This window comes from Pogona vitticeps, chromosome 5, assembly GCF_051106095.1.
Source record: "Pogona vitticeps strain Pit_001003342236 chromosome 5, PviZW2.1, whole genome shotgun sequence".
NCBI lineage: Eukaryota > Metazoa > Chordata > Lepidosauria > Squamata > Agamidae > Pogona > Pogona vitticeps.
In genome coordinates, this window is record NC_135787.1 from 28,614,819 (window position 1) to 28,621,449 (window position 6,631).

The following is a 6,631-nucleotide window of genomic DNA, read 5'->3' on the forward strand; positions in this document are numbered from 1 at the left end:
TGAGTGTGTGATGGGTCTTGATAGTAAGCAGCTATCAAAAGGTCAAGATGGAGGAACAATACAAATCAAGGCAGATGGTGCAGCCAGAATTGTTGATGGTTATTTTAGTAGAAGAATAGTGTTCGCTTCTATTTCTGTTTTTCCCTCCAGAGCCTCCCTAGTTCCTATTGAATATAGTGTTGTATTCACACAACTTGTTAACATTTAGATCATTGCGCTTCTTGGCATTTGGAGGTCAAACCTGTATGTTTAGTTTCTGCAACTTAAGAATGGATTGCACAATACTATTTTATTATTTTAATGTGGTTGCCTGTGAAACTGTTGAATTGTTAGTCGTCGACTCAGTCGTAGGAAACGTGCTTGTCTACTGCATTAATGCAACAAACTCTTCTGAAAGATTTTTTTCCCATGTCCCAGTGCAAGCTGTTAAAAGTTTATTAGATACTATCATCACTCAGTGAAAGTGTCAAACGAACAATGTGCAGTGTGATATACTCAGTCAATGGAACAACATGTTCACCAGTATGCACCCAAATTTGCATCAAAGTTTATGCATGGCTCTAGGAACCACTTCTCTGTTCTGTCATAATGCTCATTTGACCTCTGAAGCCTTACTTTCAGTGCAACATTTAGGAAGTCAGTCTCATCTGCAAGCCTTACAAAACAACCGTATTTAGCTGGACAGAGGGAAAGAGCATGCAGTTCCTTGCACCCAGGTGATTATATGTGTCTGTAGGGCTTCCAGGTTTGGAGGCACCAGCTGAAGTATCAGGAAACAGCTATGGTTCTCTGAATCATCTGGCAAACAGACAAAACAAGTGGCTCGTGGAGGAGGACGTTTTATTCTGGCATATGGGGCTACTTTAAAACCTGTCACTCCTCCCAGCCGGTTCCAAGGATCAAAAACGTAGTTCAATGTTTGTTTATGTGTTGTGCTTTCCCAGCATCAGTGCACCAGAAAGCCAGGAGTGAAGGGATGGGACTGGGAGGAGACCCAGCATACAGTGGAGGTGTGTGGAATTGAAGACCTAGAGAGAATGCTATTGCTTGTGGCCATGTGTGCTAACTATCTGGTACCTCAGCTTCTCTGGGAACTGCTGAATACCTGTTTGTGCAAAGGATGAACCAATACAAACTGCCAAACTGGTGATTTTTGCCCATCTCTAATTCTGGCTATTGGCTATTTTCCATGTGCATACATTTAATCTCAGAAAATTACTGTATATAGCGAAAAAAAGCAAGACATTTACCATTTACTGCACATCAAATTTCAAATTGTTAGACATAAGCCATTTCCTACCTACCAACATTTTCTCAGTATATGCCCTATACACCCTCACCAGTGATTTCTGGTTATAGTGATGGACACTAATCTAATCCTGCATTAAGACAAGACCATTACTATGTCTATAATTCTGGAATACCTCTTGTGTGAGTCGTAAGTAGTAGTAACCTGCCATTAGACCCCTCCCGTGTTATAAAATGAAAATAAACAACACTCATTAACAATAGTATTGTGTAAATATTTCAAGTTTCCATTTGACTCACCTTAAAATGTATGTAAAACAATTACCAACATATTCATTGCTACATTTTATTTCATTTGCGAAAAGCATTATTTTATCTGAGTACTGTCATAGGGTCTATTTTCTGTAACAACTGACTTTTAAAGAATTGTTGTTACATTCTATTTTAAAATATGTAACAATCAGTCACAGATGGTTTTACATGAAGGCGTGCTATATTTATAGTGGAAGGGAAGACAGTTTCCAGGTGTGAAACAGATAATAGACTTTTAAATGGCAATTTGTTTTAAATGAAATGTAGTGAATAAACAAAGAGACAGACTTAGATGCTCCTTATAGGAATAATTTAAAATAAACTCCTGATTTGATTAGAAACACAATTGGAGTTCACTCTACTTCCCTTTGTTTCAGGTTGACAATGCAGAAACAGAAGTATAACCTTTTTAAAAAAAATTTGGTGTAATAGAAAACATTAATATGGTACAGGTTAGTACCCCTGTCATAAGCCAGCATCCTATACAGCTGATGTTAGGAATATAGTTTGTATCCAATTCACAATATGGATGTTCATCCATTTAGAATTTCTTGCATAGCATTTTTTTGGCCTTATTCCCAACTCCAGTAAGATCAAAAGTTCAAAATGTTGCAAAATGACAAATGGCCATTATCTTTGACTTTCTATTATATTTGTAAGGGGGGAAGGGGGGAATTAGTTTCCTAAACAACCTTTTTTTAAATCTTCTACCATTTGTACACACACACACACACACACACACACACACACACACACACACACACACACACACACTTACACACTTGAAACTTTGACATGACATATGCATGTTAGTCATTATTCCCTATCCTAAATTCTCATTTGCTAGTTAATTACCAGTCAAACCACATCTGAAGAAAAGCTTATTTTATGTGACAGAATTTCCATTCCTAAGCTTCAATTATGCCTTTGAAGATATTCTAGCAACCCTCTGTTGTGCCATTATTATCAATACCATGGACACGGCTCATTATCCCACTCCATCCTTAGAGAATGTGAGAACGTTCGTCTTTATTAAGAGATATTTAAGTGCTACTAATGGCTGGCAAATGTAGGAACATACATATGTATGTTCCTACATGCTGCAGTTAAAAACAAACATTGCACATAGCATTTAGGTTTCTGATTCTTTTGAACTTAAGACATACCATTTAAACTTCCATTGTGTTGTTCATGCGGTGATACCATTTATACCTAATGCCATATATATATTCATTATCTTTGTTAATACTATTATGTGTTTTGCTGTGCTGGAACAAGAATACACAGCACTTGGAAAGACAACAAATAATCTTATATATAAGATTATTTGTTGTCTTTCCAAGTGCTGTGTATTCTTGTTCCAGCACAGCAAAACACATAATAGTATTAACAAAGATAATGAATCATAAGTTTTCTATACCTCAGTTCAACTATCAAATGAAATGGAGATAATATTTTTTTTAAAAAATCAGAAAATGAGTTGGAAGGACAGCTGTGAAGGAACTAGAAAAGATTCCCAAGCATGAAGTTGTGTCAGCGAGGACCAAGGTGAATTTCAGATCTGCATGAATTGTTACTCTCTAACCTGCTATTAGTAACATAAATTAGAAAACAATGAGCCCTTCATCCTTTTTATTCTCTGATTTAAATAGTTCATGAAGCAGCTATATGTCCTTGTCTTAGTAATTTCCAAAATGAACAATTCATCACCTAAAGATTGATAAAGATGTAATAAATAAATAAACATAGCTAACATTCCACAATTGTAAATTTCTAGTTTGCTGCTGTTTATGTGCTGTCAAGTCATCTCTGACGATACGTCCGAGTAAGTGACCTTAAAAATATCCTGTCAGAAACAGCCCTGTTCAGTTCTTGTAAACTCAAACCTATGGCTTCCTTTAGGGAATCAATCCATTTCATATTTGGTCTTTTTCTTTTTCTGCTGCCTTCAACCTTTCAAAACTGCCACAGCTGAGACATCAGGCTAAGATGTATCTACCCTCTTCAGGAGTCATAACTGTATCAGCAGAAGAGAATAGATAATTCAAAGGGTGATGGGTATGGAGAAACTTCTGGAGAGCAGCTACTCGTTAGAAGCAGTAGCAGAAGGTGACGCTGATAGAGGATCTTTCACAAACAATAACAGTAAGACTCAAGCTAACTTCAGTTAATACTGTGCAGAAGAAAGCAATGTTAAACCACTACTTCATACCTTGAAAACCCTATGATGAGACAGTCCAAAATGAAACAAGAGATAGCACTGGAAGATGATACTCTCAGGTCAGAAAGCACTCAAATAGCTACTGAGGAAGAGCAAAGGACAAGTAAGAATAGTGTTGTAACTAACAACATAAGGAGATTAAAGTAGAAAGGATGTCTAGTGACAGACATGCATAGAGGTGAAAAGAAAGTCCAATGCTGCACAACAAATCATATTGGAATACAGAATGTGAGAAATATGAATCAAGGTAAACTTGAAACCATAAAACAAGAAATTTCCGGTGGAGATTAATAATTCTGGTGATCTGGACATTCCTCCAATAGTTGTGAGAATTTTCAACTTATTGTAATTGTCTGCAGTGTTGGTAGAGATGTATGTGTATATTAGAACATTCTTTATTCGAATGCCCCATTTATTTTTCCATAGCCCAAAACAAGGAAAACTATATTATTGTATCTCAGCCTAGTTAAATATGTTTGTTTTGTATGCATGTAGATAAATAACCTTTGGTTATGTTTCACAGAGATAATTTGGGATCGTACAGTATGGTCATAAAACACTGTATCAGCTGCATTATAAAAACAAATTCCTTCTTCTAGCCAAGATATTAAGATAGAATAAATAGATCATGACTACTGACATTTCCCAAGATGCTGCCTAATCTAATGAGCCTTTTCACAAAGCTTTGTTGTCTGTATCTGTTCATCTTTTCTCCTGGGTCAACTATGCGGTTTGCATTCAAATCAATCCTTTAATCAAATCCTTTGATAGTTTCAGCTAGCTAACGAGATGTTTATCATGGAAATGTAATGGAGGTATTTTTATTTCAGAGGAGCTCACTCTACTAGTGTGTTGCCATGCTGGACCATTTATACTGTACACATGTATCTACTAGAGATGGGGACAACTCACCATTTTGGTGAGTCATCCCGCTTTGTGAGTAGGTGGGGAGGATGGCAGCTAAGGTAGGGAGAGGAAGAAGGTGGGGGTTGACTGTGGGGATGGGTGGCTGCCTATCATCTGATCTACAGCCGGTAGGCAGAATGGTGGTTTTTTTTTTATTATTACAAAGGGACGAATAAAATGGGAAAATATTCATCCCTTCCTATTTGTGGGAGTCTCTGGAACCCACGAATATGAAGGGATGAATATTTAATGGATCAGCGATTTTCCCTGAATATCATGATCCATTTTTTAAATTCATCCCCATTTTTAGTATCTACTTGAAGATACTTATTATCAGGGTTCAAAAAGGCCTTGTCCTCTTCTTCTCTTTATCCTTTAGGGAAGACTTACAGGAGAATCATATTCTCATTATGCTGAGAAAACATACTTCTCCCAGATGTGTGACAGAATGTTACATTTGTTCACGGCAAATATAGCTTAAATCTAAAAATAAAAGCACTGTAGTTAGACAAAACAGCAAAGTTGATCTGTTCCTAACAAAACAACAGCAGCCACCTGCTCCCACTTTAACAAATCATCATCATTGTCATCTTCAGCAATAGTTAAGGGATTATGTCCATTTCACTTGCACCCAGCCCAGATTTTACAAATGCTGCCGCTTATGTGCTTTCTGTTTGCAGAACTGATTTTCCTGTGATGTGATTTGCATGTTAAGTGGCCAGTACAAGATTAGCACAAACCTTCCATCAGAATATGACATCCTAATTGGTTTCCATATTTTGAAACATGCGGGAATTCATCATTATATTATGTTGCTGTTCCTCCAGAGGGAAAAAGAGTTGACATATGAGAGCTGATGGGGGCCACCAAAGCTCATTGGAAAAGCATGTGCTTTATGTGTGAAAGATTTTGGTTTCAAAACTTGTTATCACTCAGTAATTGTGAGAAATGTTCCAGTCAGAAACCATGAAGAGGGACTGCCAATCACTGTTGCCAATACTGACTTAGACAGGCCAGTGGTGTAACTCAGGAGAAAACAGTTTTCTATCTACTTACACATGTTTTCAACTTATGTGTAGGTATGACAGAAAAGTAGTGATTTAGTATACAATTTCACAGTCTCTCTTTATACTGTTAGAGGATGGGGTTTTTTTTAACAGTATCACATGCTGCCTGTAGATGCTGTGGCTGGGAAGGACTTTTTTGAACTGGAGTGACTGTCAATTTATCCAGCAGTGACCAGTTGTTCTTTCTCTGCCTCTGAATTCAAAGAGAGCCCTGCACCTCTGTTTAGTGTTTTTCCCTCTCTAGAGTCTGTTGAAGTTTGTTGTTGAAAGCAGTCATGTTTGTCAGTGTCATATTCAGAAAGTAACCAGAGTGTCGTCCTCAGTTAAGAGAGAACAAGAGACACAGACAGCATCTCCGACTTCATGCGTCGTGGTCAGACACCATGGGGTAGACACAGGAGACTTGGAACAGGGGCTACAGAGGATGTCTGTGGCTACACAGACCCAGACAGAAAAGGCGGGAAACCGGGTAGCAGCGAGACCGTTAATAGAGGCGGGGCATGGGGAGGTGAAAGAGGAGGGAGACAAGATGCTGGGGGGATGGGAATGGATCTGGGTAGAAGATCCCTGGACATGGAGAAGTGAGAGGGTGAAAGTGCCTCGAGAGAAGGCAGATTATAGAAGAAGACGGGGTTTTTATCCCCCAGACTGTCGTACTGGGGTGAGACAGAGGCAAGGGAGTGGAGGAGATGTTTGAGGGAGGAAAAAGGGAGAGTGGAGAAGGAAGAAAGGGAAAGGAGGGCATAGTGACTGGAGGAGACTCGCCGGAGGAGGTGTTTACAGGACCATGGGACCCCTATGCTGAGGGAAGCGACCCCTTCGACTTGGAGAGGGGAGATGAAGAGACATTACCTTTGATTGAGGTGGACGTTGAAGG